We start from the raw sequence: 13747 nt of genomic DNA on the forward strand, positions 1-13747 counted from the left end.
TCTTCCATCAGCTACCAGGGTAACATATTCGTTCCTCTGGTTTCACCTTTAAACATCATTTCCTCCAGGAGGTTAGGAGACCTGTTCTGTTTACATTGTACTCTGTGCTGTTCTTATCATAGGTTTAACAAATTTTGGTGTAATTACTAAGTTAATTACCTTTTTTCCTGGATTGTAGGTATGGTGTTTTTCTTGTACTCCTCTGCATCACTGGTGTTTGTCACTGGGACCGGTACCTGTTAAGCTCCTAGTAAATGTTGGGGAGAGAGAGAAATATAAAATGCAGTACGGAACCAAATCTGCACACATTTTAAAGGTAAAACAAGGATCCAAACAAATTTTGCTTTTCTGTCACACAAGTATGGTTTGCATTAACCTCACAATACAAGTTATATATCAGCATTTCTTTTTTTCCTTTGGTGGGAAGGCATAATTAGAACATTTAGTCTGTAGATTCTATTGAATAGACAAAACCAGATATTTACTTAGACCAGTGGTTTTCAGCTTTCGGCTGTCCTTTGGAATCACTTGGGGAATTTTAAAAAATTCTGTTTTCTGAGTCCCATCCTCGTAGATTGTCTTTTAATTGGACTGAAATTTGTGAAAGCTATCTGCATGATAGCATGATCCACAGCAGAAGTTAAGAACATGACAGGTACTGGACTTTTTTCTATGTGACATGCTTCACTGATTGATATTTGAGCTTGTTGGCAAACAGGAAATTCAACCAATCCAGATTCAACAGCGTCCTAATCCGCGCACTGGTGCTTCAGCTCCAGGTAAAAATGGCTGAAACAGTAAAAAGAATTTGTTGGGACAAATAACTGTCAAGTCCAGATGATCACAAACTTGATCCAGTGTCCCAGTGATGGCCCCAGGGACCCATGTCCTTCTCTTTCTCCTATCTGTCTTGGTGTTGGCTTTCTCATAATTTAGACCCTCCACATGGCCAAAGATGACTGCCAAAGACACCTGGAAGGTGACCCGATCTTTGTCCCAGTATCGTTATTAGAAAAAGGTTTTAGATTCACTCTGATTGGACTGGTTTAGGTTACAAACCAATGGCTGTGTTCAGTAGGTTGGGATGTGCTAGAACAAGAGTGGAGGTCTCTTACCAGGAATCAACAATTCCCAAACAAATAGAAGTTCTTTTGGGAAGGAGAAGGAGAGAGAAATCAATGCCGAGACCACCAAATAAATGTCTGCTATAACTCCACAGTGGTTTGGCCTACCTGCAGAATTTGTACACAAAACTGTAATAGTCTTTTTATAGTATTATACTATATACTATACTATAAAGTACATTGTATGTTATAAGTAACCCAGATTATTTGTATTTCAGAAACAAAATAACCCAAAAAGGTAAGTAACATAGATAGGTTTCCACATCAATTTCTACAGTTAGTGACTACTAATAAACCAAATATGATTGTATTCAATATAAAGCTATTTAGTGAGAAAGGACTCAAGAACAGAAATTTTAATTTGATCCTGCAAATGTAAGTTGCCTCATGTATGGTATTTGCTTAGTGCCTCGGTGAACAATTTTTTTTTTTGCTTCATTTTGAAATACAACAACAAAAACATCTTAGACCCTCCAGAGTGTCTGATTTGTGGATTTCCACCCTCTAAGCTGAGTGTTACCAGCCAAAAAGATTCTGTTGAGCTTTGCTCTTTATAATTTTCATTATGAAAGCAGTAGGGTTTTAATTTCTCCCAAAATATATTATTGAATTATAATATTGGGTATGTCATTCCTAATGACACATGCTAAAACAGAAAATAACACACAACCACCCCCGAACACACACAAATTCCCTCTTCCCTCTGCCTATCCCCCAGGGGCTGCTAACTCTCCCTAGTTGGAAACTCACTGTTCTAGAAATTACTCTCACCAAATAGCCTCCTAATTATAATGTGGCTTTGCATAAAAAGTTTCCCATAGACACAAGATGTGCTAACCAACAGGCATGAATTTGGAGTCTGCATAAAGTTACATTCCCCATTGCAAGTTAATTCATCAGTGTTCATCAGGCCCTACACACCACACATTGTCTGCGTGTGCAACATTTAAGTTTCTGAGTTTATAAAACTAAAGACCAGATTCCAGAACAAAAACTGCTAAGACCAGGGATGTTATGGTGGCCCAACAGTTGTTATTCAAGCCACCCTCACCAGACTCCTTTCTGTTCAAATTGTACCAGTGAAAACCTTTTAAGAGAGTGAGGCATAAAATAGCACAGGTAGAGTTTCTTTGACCATTTAGAAATGCAGTACCTGAATTCTGTCTGTATACCTAGCAAGAGAGTGGACCTCCCTGGACATAGTGAAGAGAGAACAAGAACCTCTGGTGTCATCATCAACCTAGAAGTTCCTGGAAACAGAGTGCCTATGGTGAAGAACTCAGGAGCTAGAATGTGAGCATTGAGTCAATATTGGCCATAAAATCTTGGAGAAAACAATCTGGTTTGCAATAGGTAGAGGCCAACCAACTTCATCTGCAGGGCTTCAAGTTCTGCTTTTCTTTAAGACACTTTGAGGGTCTTCCAGTGATGAATGTCATGGGCAAACCCTGTGCAGAGATGCAGTTGTTGTTTTTAGCTACAGAAGACTTCAAACATATACAAAGATAGATAGAATAGTATAATGAACCCTCAAATCCACTTCATTTTGGTAACAATGAACTCGTGGCCAATTTTGTTTCATCAAAACCCCCACCCACTTTGCTCAGTGGTACCTGCTTCCACTCCCACTAGTTTTGAATCAAACCTCAGACATTTCTGAGATGGAGAATTTTTTAGTTGAATAGCTAACTTGTTTTGGATGGTAATATGAAAACGGTCACTGCAGTTAGGAGACCTGCATTTCCTCAGATTATGATCCCCTTATGGTAATGTATCCTTGCTAAGAATGGGATTTGGCTGCACTATCCCAGTAAAATTTCATCTGTTCTTGGTGGAGTGTGAGGTGCTGTTATTTACAGTGGCTGACCGCAGGAAATCTAGAGAAGTCTGAGGACTTCAGGAAAGGCTCACAGGCCAGGTCCTCCCCCTGAGTCTTAGGAAACCAGCCCGGGGTTTGATTCAGTACAGTGAGCCATGGGAGACTCCTGCTGCCAAACATAGTTTTGTTCTACCACTGAAGATTCCAGACTGTGGGAAACATGTCCTAAGTTCAGACTACCTTTTGAGTCAAAACCACAATTTCCTAAGTGAAAAGGTAAAGGCATTCCCTGAAGGGAGTAGACAGTCCCATTGTCATTTGGAGGTAGATAGCCACAGTGGGATATTAATTAACTGAGGTTAATATGCATGCCTTTCTCTCATGGGCTGAGGGAATTTGAGGGCTTGGATTCAAGTTGGGAGAAACAGGCTAGAGGGACACCTGTGAGGTAGGAGACCTTGCCCTTGCATTTTTTCAGTCTGGCTGGGAGTTAGGCAGAGAAGGTCTAGGACCATAGGCTAAACATTCTGATAGAAGCTATATCCAGTAAGAATTATAGGTTGGCTTCTATGTGGTATTTTCCTTCTATAATCTCTATATCTTCAACAAAGTCAGTAAAAGTTGTGTTCTGATTTCACCAGGCTGGTGTGAAATTAAGAAAAGAGATTGGGTACACACATAGGACAGATCAGTACAATAGTAGCAACAACTTGCCATGAGAGACCAACTCTGACACTGCAGAAGGCACAGAGGTCCGTCCCTTACCCCTCAACGCCAACTGCAATGACTATGATGGTCCTATGGGACAGTGGGATATTCCTAAGGATTCTTAGGGTCATTAGGGAGGGGAACCTGATGAAGACTGGATTTCCTGTTACCCCATGGGTAGGATGGAAGGAAAGGAAATATGACCTGTGAGTCCTGAGCCCACCAGAGAAAAAATCAATATAACCATGTCATATACAGAGTTGATGTGGAAAGCAAATTTGTAGGTTACATAAGAAACTGTTGGGGGGGGGCAGTGTGGGGGAACCTGGATGGTTCAGTTGGGTAAGCATCCAACTCTTGATCTTGGTTTAGGTCTTGATCTCAGGGCTATAAGTTCAAGGCCCACAATGGGCTCCATGCTTGGTGTGGAGCCTACCTAAAAAAATAAAAAATAAATAAAACAACTGTTAACAGGGTTCCCTTTGGGATTTTACTTTGTATTCTTCTATACATTATAAAAAAGCTTACAAAATATATGTATTACTTTTGTAATATAAATTAAGATAGAAATGTATATGTAATACCTAAAATCATTTTCTAGCTGAGGCAAGAAGTCTATGCTACATTAGGAATTAAATAAGGGAGAAAAATAGCACATTTTAAATATTACCCCAGAGGAGTTTACATTTGCCAAGTTTCTTCTAAATTTTCCTTCTGAAATTCCACCCCCGCTTTTTTTAAACAAAAAAATATCTATTATTGAACTACAGGCTGTGGAACGATTTTAGCATTCCCCCAGGCTTACACTACTAGTAATGATGTTAATTCCTTGCATGCAGCATTAGATCAGCGTTCTCATTCCTGGCTGCACACCGGCAACCTGGCCCCAACGTCAGTAAACCTGGAGTAATAGACTGATGGGAGCCCACCTCTTTTTTTAATTTCCAGAATTCTACAGGTGATTCTGATGTACATCCACAGTTGAGGTCCTGCATTAGAAGAAGAATGTACAGGGAACACCCCCAGAAGACTCAACCCAAACTTCTACACAATGTGAGTTGTGTAGTAACCAGTGAGTTGACTGGTCCATCCCGAAGATTCCCTACAGATGAGCAAATGGCAGAGCCAAACAGAAACTGAAGCTTGACAAAGAAGCATGGACACCCTGATAGTTAAAATATACTTTTAAGAAATTATTTTGAATTAATTCAACTCTTCTGGCTTTTGAATCTACTAGTACTTCTTTTTTCCCCTTGTATTTCATGTAAATGCAAGGCAGTGAATCAAGAGAAAGGAGAAGTGAGAATAGGCTATGGTAAAGAAAATGTTTTTAAAGTGGGTTTTAGAATTATTCTGGAGTTGTTCTTCACTTCAAAGGGGCAGGAAAATATTCAAACAGAAGTAGTATACGGTTATTGTGAAAAATGTTGGTGAAGCCTCTTGTTCTGTTGCTCACTCTCCAGGATTTGGGGCCAGCATTATGTCTAGTGCCTCAAAAAAGAGCTCCGTGTGTCTGTGAAAGAGAACCAAGGCAGATGAGGCCTAGGAAGGGGGATTTACCTTACACAGTAAACTAAACTGGGATTCTTAACCTGCAGTCTTTGGAGAGCTTCAGGTTATCCATGAACCTCCTGAAATTGCCTACAAAATTGAGCATGTGCCCTTTTTTTCTAGAGAAATGGTCCAAGGCTTTTATCGGATTTTCAAACCATTAGAAAGGATTAAATAGTGCTTTATTTTTCCTTTTTTTTTTTAAACAGGTGGAGGGGTGCCTGGGTGGCTCAGTCAGTTAAGCGTCTGTTTTTGGATCAGGTCATGATCCTAGGGTCCTGGAATCAAGTCCTGTATCAGGCTCCCGGAGCTCAGCAGAAGCCTGCTTCTCACCCTCTCTCTGCTCCTCCCTCTGCTGTGTTCTCTCTGTCAAGTAAATAAACTAAATATTTTAAAAGAAAGAAAAAAAGAAAAAGGAAGGGAAGGAAGGAAGGAAAGAGCCTGGAAGATAGAGATGGAAGGTATAAAAATTATTCAAGTTAGGAAGATAGAGACACCTGGGTGGCTCAGTTGGTTAATTGGGGGCCTTCAGCTCAAGTCAGGATCTCAGGGTCCTGGGATCGAGTCCCACGTCAGCTCCCTGCTCAGTGGAGAGTCTGCTTCTCCCTCTGCCTGCTGCTCCCCCTGCTCTCTCTATCTCTCCATGACAAATAAATAAATAAAATCTTCAAGTTAGGAAAATAGAAAAGAGGGCATATTGATTTAGTCAGCTGTCTGGAGGGATCCCACTGGTTCTTGAAGCTGGAGCAAAAGGCAGGTAATCACATTGTTTGAAGCCTGCCATGGCGGGGGGGGGGGGGGGGGGGGGAAGGCAGAGAAGTGAATAAGAAACCATAGATGGTAATTCCAGGTGTGAGAGCAGGTAGTTGGTAATTGTTGAAACTGCATGAGGGTCCATAGGGATTAATTAGGTTTGAAATTTTCCATAATAGAACATTTTTAAAAAAAAATAAAGCACCCCAGAGAGGATTTTGGGAAGATGCCAGAGCGGGAAGCACCAGAAATCTATCTTGCCACATTGCACTGGCAGAATCTGTCTGATATAAGTATGTTAGAACTCTCAAGTCTCTGCAAGGCTTGCAAATTCTAGGAGAAGGGCTGGATGGTAAATTGAGGTTAATTTTGGTCAGTTTCAGCTCTGCTAGAGCAGCAGCCCCTCATCTCCCACCCCTCTGCCCCTTGGCTGGCTGCCCAGCATGTGTTTCTGGAACTGTCTGCACACAGTCTCTAGGAACCAGGGTGGGAATAAAGGATCCTATGGTCCAGACACCAAGGATCTGTGCTCTGACTGTAGATTGCTGCTTCTGATCACAGAGGTGCAGACAAAGAGGTAGGCAGCCATTGCTGTAGTACCTCATGTTACCCCCCCAACCCCCATCCCCCTGTTGTTGCAAGCCTCTATCCCTCTGGCTGAAGTGACTTCCAGGGGCTTTAAAGGGCTGGCACCTTCTCCCCACCCTTCAGTTTTTTCTTTTCTCCCTTTGGGAGGCAGGTATTGAAAACTAGGACATTCAAAAGCAACTGCATATAAGGGGAAATTAGAAAGTCACCGCACATGCTCAAGGGCAGGCACAAGCTCATAAAAGACCTGAGAAGAACTAAAGCTTATACCTCAGGCTGATCCTTGGCACAGACACAGCCTATAGCAAAAATGAAAAACAACAAAAAACAGCAAGCCTTGGGGAAGGGGGAGAATCTGATTTTCAGAGGTGTCACATTATCAGGTTGAAATGTCCTATTTTCAACAACATCAACAGAATCACAAGGCATACAAAGAAACAGGGAAGTATGGCCAATTCAAAGAAAAAAATAAAACAACCAGCAGAAACTGTCCCTGAAAAGGACTTGATAGGGGATTTGGTAGACAAAGACTTTAAAACTACTGTCTTAGAGATGCTCAAAGACTAAAAGAGGATGTGGAGAAAAGCAAGGATGTGATATATGAATAAAATGGAAACATATATAAATAGACACCTTAAGCAACAACAAGAAAAAATTCTGTAGCTAAGAAGTACAACTAAAATTAAAAATTTGGTAGGTGGATTCAAAAGCAGATTCAAACAGGTAGAAGAAAGAGTCAGTGAACTTGAAGTGAGAACAATAAAAATTATAGCATTTGAAGAACAAAGAAAAAAGATAGAAGGAAACAAAGCCTGTGGGACACTGTGGATGAACCAAAGTACACATTGTGGAAGTCCTAGAAGGAGAAGAAAGAAAAGAGCAGAGAGAATATTTGAAGAAATAATGGCTGAAACTCTGTAAGAATTTTGGAACATTCACAAATTTGTTGAAATTAAAGAAGAACTCACACAAGAAAATAGAAAACCCTTAGAGATGAATGAAAACAAATACCCAACATATCAAAACTTACGGAACACAGTGGTAACAGTGCTAAGGGGGAAATTTATAGCTATAAATGGTTACATTAAAAAAATGAGAAATATCTCAGGGCACCTGGGTGGCTCCATTGGTTAAGCATCCAACTCTTGATTTTGGCTCAGGTCATGATCTCAGGGTCATGAGTTCCAGCCCAACGACGGGCTCTATGCTCAGAGGAGAGTCTGTTTGAGATTCTCTCTTCCTCCCCCTGCTCACTATAGGTGAGTGTGCACATGCATGCATCTCTCTCAATTAAATAAATATTTAAAAAAAGAAATATCTCAAATCAACAACCTCATGTTACAACTTAAGGAACTAGAAAAAAAAGAGCACACTAAACCCAAAGCTAGAAGAAGGAAGGGAATAATAAAGACCAGAGAAGAAATAAACAAAATAGAAAAATAATAGAGGGGCGCCTGGGTGGCTTAGTGGGTTAAAGCCTCTGCCTTCGGCTCAGGTCATGATCCTGGAGTCCTGGGATCAAGTCCCACATCGGCCTCTCTGCTCAGCGGGGAGCCTGCTTCCCGACCCCCCCCCCCACCTCGTCCCTTGCCTGCCTCTCTGCCTACTTGTGATCTCTGCCTGTCAAATAAATAAATAAAATCTTTAAAAAAAAAAGTTAATAATAGAGACAGAAAGCAGAATGATGGTTGCCTGGGCATAGGGGCAGGGAGGAATGGAGAGATATTGTTTAATGGGTATTGAGTTTTGGTTTTGTAACATGGAGAGGGTTCAGGAGATGGATGGTAAATGATGGTTGCACAAGAATATGGTACTAATACCACTTAAAAATGGTTAACATAATAAATTTTGTGTTATTTTACAATTAAAAAAAAAAGAAAAAAATTAAATAAAGGGCCCCAGATGAGATAACAAGAAGACCCTGAGAAAAAGTTTCTGAGAGCCATTCAGTTTGTCATAAGAGCAGAGGTGAATGGCCCATGTTACCCTGTGGCTGAGTGGTTGGTAATGATCTCCCCACCATCTGCCTCCTTTCCTTCCTCAGATCCCTTTTTCTGATCTGCTTTTCTGAGAGAATAACCCACTTTCTTGAGAGCTTACGTGCCAAGTTTGATGCAATGATTATGAAAAAAGAAAGGTGTGAGGTTACTAATGGAAAGTCCTTTAATTTTCCGACAGTCACATAGACTTAAAAAACATGTCTAGGGCCTAGTAACTTAATAATATTGATACAGAGGCATTGGGTAAAAGAGTAAACAATTTTATGATATTTTTGGGTTGATGGTCCAGTTTTCCTTAATAGGCATAGGAATAGAATTTTGTATAATTCCCCCTGTTCACTTATTTTTCCATATAAATTCAGCCTTCATGATGTGATAGTTTCTGTTCTTTCAAAAATTAGGGTAATAATATGCGTTGGGGCGCCTGGGTGCCTTTGGTGCAGGTCATGATCCCAGAAGCCTGGAATGGAGCCCTGGGATGGGGGGGGGGGGGGTCCTTGCTCAGCAGGGAGTCGGCTTCTCCCTCTGCTCCTTCCCCCCAAGCTCACGCACATGCACATTCGTGTTCTCTCTCTCAAGTGAGTAAGTAAAATCTTTTTTAAAAAGTAGTGTTACTTGTTTTATTAACGGTGATATAAAATCTCGGAGGGACCATTAATGCCTAGAAAAGGTCAGAATACTCACAAGTTACTATAGTCTTTTCCTAAATCTCCACTTATGTCAGACCTTCCAAATGTATGAATTTTTATGTCTTTACCTTCAACTGTGAATATCCTCTTCCACTACCTCTTCCTCACATGTAATTAAAATCTTTCAACAAGTTTTACATTAACAAACTGCTTATATGAAAACTGTCACCCTGTCCTTCACCTCCTGGGCACCAGAGGGCAGATATCTTAAATCTCACTTACCCAGCACATAAATCCTTTTTCCCTCCACAGCAAAGTTCTGTCCTCTGGATTTGCTCCAGCACCCTGTAGAAGCTGAAAGGAACAATTCAGTTTTGCTTTTCCGGACAATGTCTTTGCAGCGGCTAATTGGTTCAACACACCCACCAGGGACAGAAAGTAAGGATTACTCAGGAGGCAGCCCCACCACCCTTTATCAATCAGCACAGTCAAAAGACTTGTCCTTGTAAATAGTCTTTGCAAACAATCAGTTCATAATCTTTTTTGTTCTTGTGAACCTTTAATTGTTTTTCCGGCTAAAGACAATCTGAAATTCAATTCATTGCGCTAGCCTTCAAAGCTTGTGAGGTAAGATTATAGAAGTGAAACTGCTTTCAAAGGGGAAAGCAGAACCATATAATGGCAAAGTAGATTATCCCTAGGAGATAACGTTAACAAGACAAGGTCCTTTGCCTAATAAGTAATCAATAAAAGGTCAACAATGATTGCCAGGGACTCATTTTAAAGGAGTGAAGTTAACTTTTGGTCCTGGCGAATGTAGTCTTATAGTTTGTATTTTCTAACAATTTTGTTTGTTGTTGAGCTTCCTTTTTGAAAAAAATTTCACTTTCTAAAAAAAAAAAAAAGAAAGAAAGAAAAAATTTTCATTTTCTAAACCTGTTAATTCTTGTGGACTTACCCTAACCTTCACATTCAGAACCGCTCAAATCGACATTTCTTCATTTATAGAGTATTGTGGCTATTAAGAAATCTAGAAATTGAATTTAAAAAATAAAACATAACTTTTTATTTGCTGTGAGAAACCAGGTATCAACCAACAATAAGTAAATAGTTCCAAAAGAAAATGCAAGTACAAAGATGTGGAATATCTTTTTTTCCCTAATACCAAGTAAGAATATTCTTATTTTCCTTTGGGCCTCAATATCAGTATATTTAGAGTAGCTTTAGATTTCTTGGGATTGTTTTTAATGTTTATTTCCTTCTTCTGACAACTATGATCAGATTCAGCTGAAGGAATCAGAGACTTCAGAGTATCACAATTGGTGGGGTGTGTGTGTGTGTGTGTGTGTGAGTGCTTTTAATATTTTTTACTTATTTGTCAGACAGAGGGAGAGAGAACACAAGCAGGGGGAGAAGCAAGCAGAGGGAGAAGCAGACTCCCTACCGAGCAGGGAGCCCTATGAAGGACTGGGTCCCAGGGCCCTGGGATCATGACCTGAGCCAAAGGCAGGGGCTTGATCCACTGAGCCACTTAGACATCCCACAATTGGCAGTTTCTAAATTCAACAGAAACACCCCTCCCTGAATAAAAAGATTTTTTTGCTCAGTGTTATGCCAAGGTCTTGCTAACTTACCTTAACTGTTTTCGTGATTACTGCAAGCAGTAGGAAGAGAAATTAAGACTTGTACAGCACTTTATTCATACATATTCACACTCATTCATCTCCCCACACGCATGTGGGATGGACACTTTATAGGATGGACAACTGCCTCAGAGAAGTTAAATAAGCTGATTTAAAAATTCAAGTTACATATTACTACAGGGAAATTAGTGTTTTGGTTTTGTTTTCTATTTTTTTAAAGATTTTATTTATTTATTTGACAGAGATCGCAAGTAGGCAGGTGGGGGGGGAGGGAGCAGCCTCCCCACTGATCAGAGAGCTCAACTCAGGGCTTGATCCCAGAACCCTGCGATCATGGCCCAAGCCGAAGGCAGAGGCTTTAACCCACTGAGCCACCCAGGCGCCCCATTCTTTTCTTTTCTTTTCTTTTTCTTTTTTTAAGAATTGGCATAGACCATAGTCCTGTATTTCTAATGGTTTATATGTGAAAAACTTTTTTTTAAGTCAAATATTTGGACTTGAAATATATTCCAAAATTAATCCTGAGTACATGGGAAAATATATTCTGAATTTCAATTCCCCCAGCTCCAATCTGATCCCAGCTCATAAATTCCAGACCTCTTTCGTTCTTCAGCTCAGTATTTTCTGCTTATACAGTTTTATCTTCTGAGGCTTCAGTTACCTGTGGTCAGTCCTGCTCCAGAAGCAGATGATCCTAGAGGAATTAGGAGAAGGTCCACAGCTGCCAAATTCATTCACCTCGTCTCATCTCATCCTAGGCATCCCGTCATTCACAGCATCACAAGAAGAAGGGTACGTACAGCAAATAAGAGGATGCGAGAGAGAAGAGATGCCATGTTCGCATCACTTTTATTATAGTATACTGTCATAATTATTCCAATTTGTTACTATTGTCATTAATCTCTCACACTGCCTACCTGATAAACTCTATCATAGATATGTGTGGTAGAGGAAAAGGCATAGTATAGATAGGGTCTGGTACGTCCCCTGTTTCAGGCACCCACTAGGGTTACTGGAACAGACACCCTGCAGATAACTGGGGATTACTATGTCACCCTTTTCTGCCTACATACATTCATAGCATAGGTCAGATCTTGATGTTTGGGAGGCAGTGTGGGTAGAGAGGAAAATGTAGCCCCAGGCAGCAGACAGCTTCCTTCCCTACTCTTTAACAGCCGTGAACTTAAGCAAAGGTCCCAGACAGCTCCCTTTCCTACTCATTGACAGTGTGACCTAGAGCAAAGGTCGTGATTAGATTGAGCCTCAGCTCCCACCTCAGCAATCCCACAGTAATAATGTATACCTCTTAGAGCTATTTTGAGGACTAAATGAAATACCATTTGCATTGCCCTAGAGTGTAATTGGTTCTAAAATACTTCCCATCCTCTTTAGTGCTAAATTGGATAATAACTATCAGTTAATTATCTTGCCGTTTTGGTTGTGGCATAGAGTCGTGAGTACAGTCAGGAAACCTAGGGCTGTTACTGTGCCATAGGAATTAGCTTTGGATTGGCCTCCCCCTAACTCATGTCTAATTTTTTAAAATGTCTTATTCATGGGCGCCTGGGTGGCTCAGTGGGTTAAGCCTCTGCCTTCAGCTCAGGTCATGATCTCAGGATCCTGGGATCAAGCCCCACACTGGACTCTCTGCTGGGGGGGGGGGGAGCCTGCTTCCCCCTCTCTCTCTGCCTGCCTCTCTGTCTACTTGTGATCTCTCTCTGTCAAATAAGTAAATAAAATCCTTTTTAAAAAGTCTTATTCATAAATTTCAAAATGTGAAGGTGGGGTACACAATCCTAATCTGCAGGGAGTACATGCTTCTCCTCTTTTTTTTTTCTTTCTTTTTTAAGTTCTAAAAATTTTAAAGTAATCTCCACACCCAACACGGGGATCAAACTTAGAACCCCGAGAAAAGTCACAGACTCTACCAAGGGAGCCAGTCAGGCGCCCTTGCTTTTCCTCTTGATACAAGCTTTTATCAGCAGCTAAAACACCCAGGCTGAGTGGTAAAGAAGTGGGGTCATATCATATCACAACACAGGAATTGTGGATTCAGGAAGAAGAGACTGTTGATTAAATGGCACATTTGAGTCCTGAACATGAGGAGAGCCATGGCTAGAAGAAAACCTGACTTGGGGAATTGATAATTATTTGTGTTTTTGCTCACTCCTTTTTCCCTTTTCTCTATCAAAGTTCCCAATAGTTTAAGATTTAAAGTAGCAAGATAAAATTCTACCTTCCTCCTTTCCCCTTTTCTTGCCTTTCCATTACTTCAGCCTCATTCAGCATTTATTCCATCAAGACATATCAACTGAGCATCTATTGCATAAAAGATACTGTGCCAAGTACTGAGAATGGAATGATGAGCAAAATAGCCAGTCTTTGATCTTATGAAACTCATGTTGGTTAGAAAGGCAGACAGTAAATAAAGCAACAATAAATGAATGAGCATAAGTAATATGATTTCAAAGAGTGCTAAATGTTATGAGGAAAATAAAGCGGACAAGTATAACAGAATAACTGGGAGCCTCTTTAGACTGGGTGGTCATAGGAGGCCTCTCTGAGCAGTGACCTTGAACTGAGACCTGCCTAATGATCTGAGCCATTTGAAGATCTGAGAGATCTTTACAGGTATGGAGGACAGCAGAGGTTTAGGCTTTGTGCTGGGAATGAACTTGGTTTGTTGTGAGGAGCAGAATTGAAGGAGTTATGGGGAGAATGAGAGAGAGAGAGCGAGAGGGAGGAAGCAGGCTGCCTGCTGAGCAGAGAGTCTGATGCGGGGCTCAATCCCAGGACCCTGGGATCATGACCCGAGCGGAAGGCAGAGGCTTTAACCCACTGAGCCACCCAGATGCCTTAAGGTCAGAAAGCTTAGGAGGTCAGAGAGGTGGGCTGGGGAGAGGGACATTTTGTGAAAGACTGTCTAGGCAGT

Source organism: Mustela nigripes, chromosome 2 (genome assembly GCF_022355385.1).
Source record: "Mustela nigripes isolate SB6536 chromosome 2, MUSNIG.SB6536, whole genome shotgun sequence".
Classification (NCBI taxonomy): domain Eukaryota; kingdom Metazoa; phylum Chordata; class Mammalia; order Carnivora; family Mustelidae; genus Mustela; species Mustela nigripes.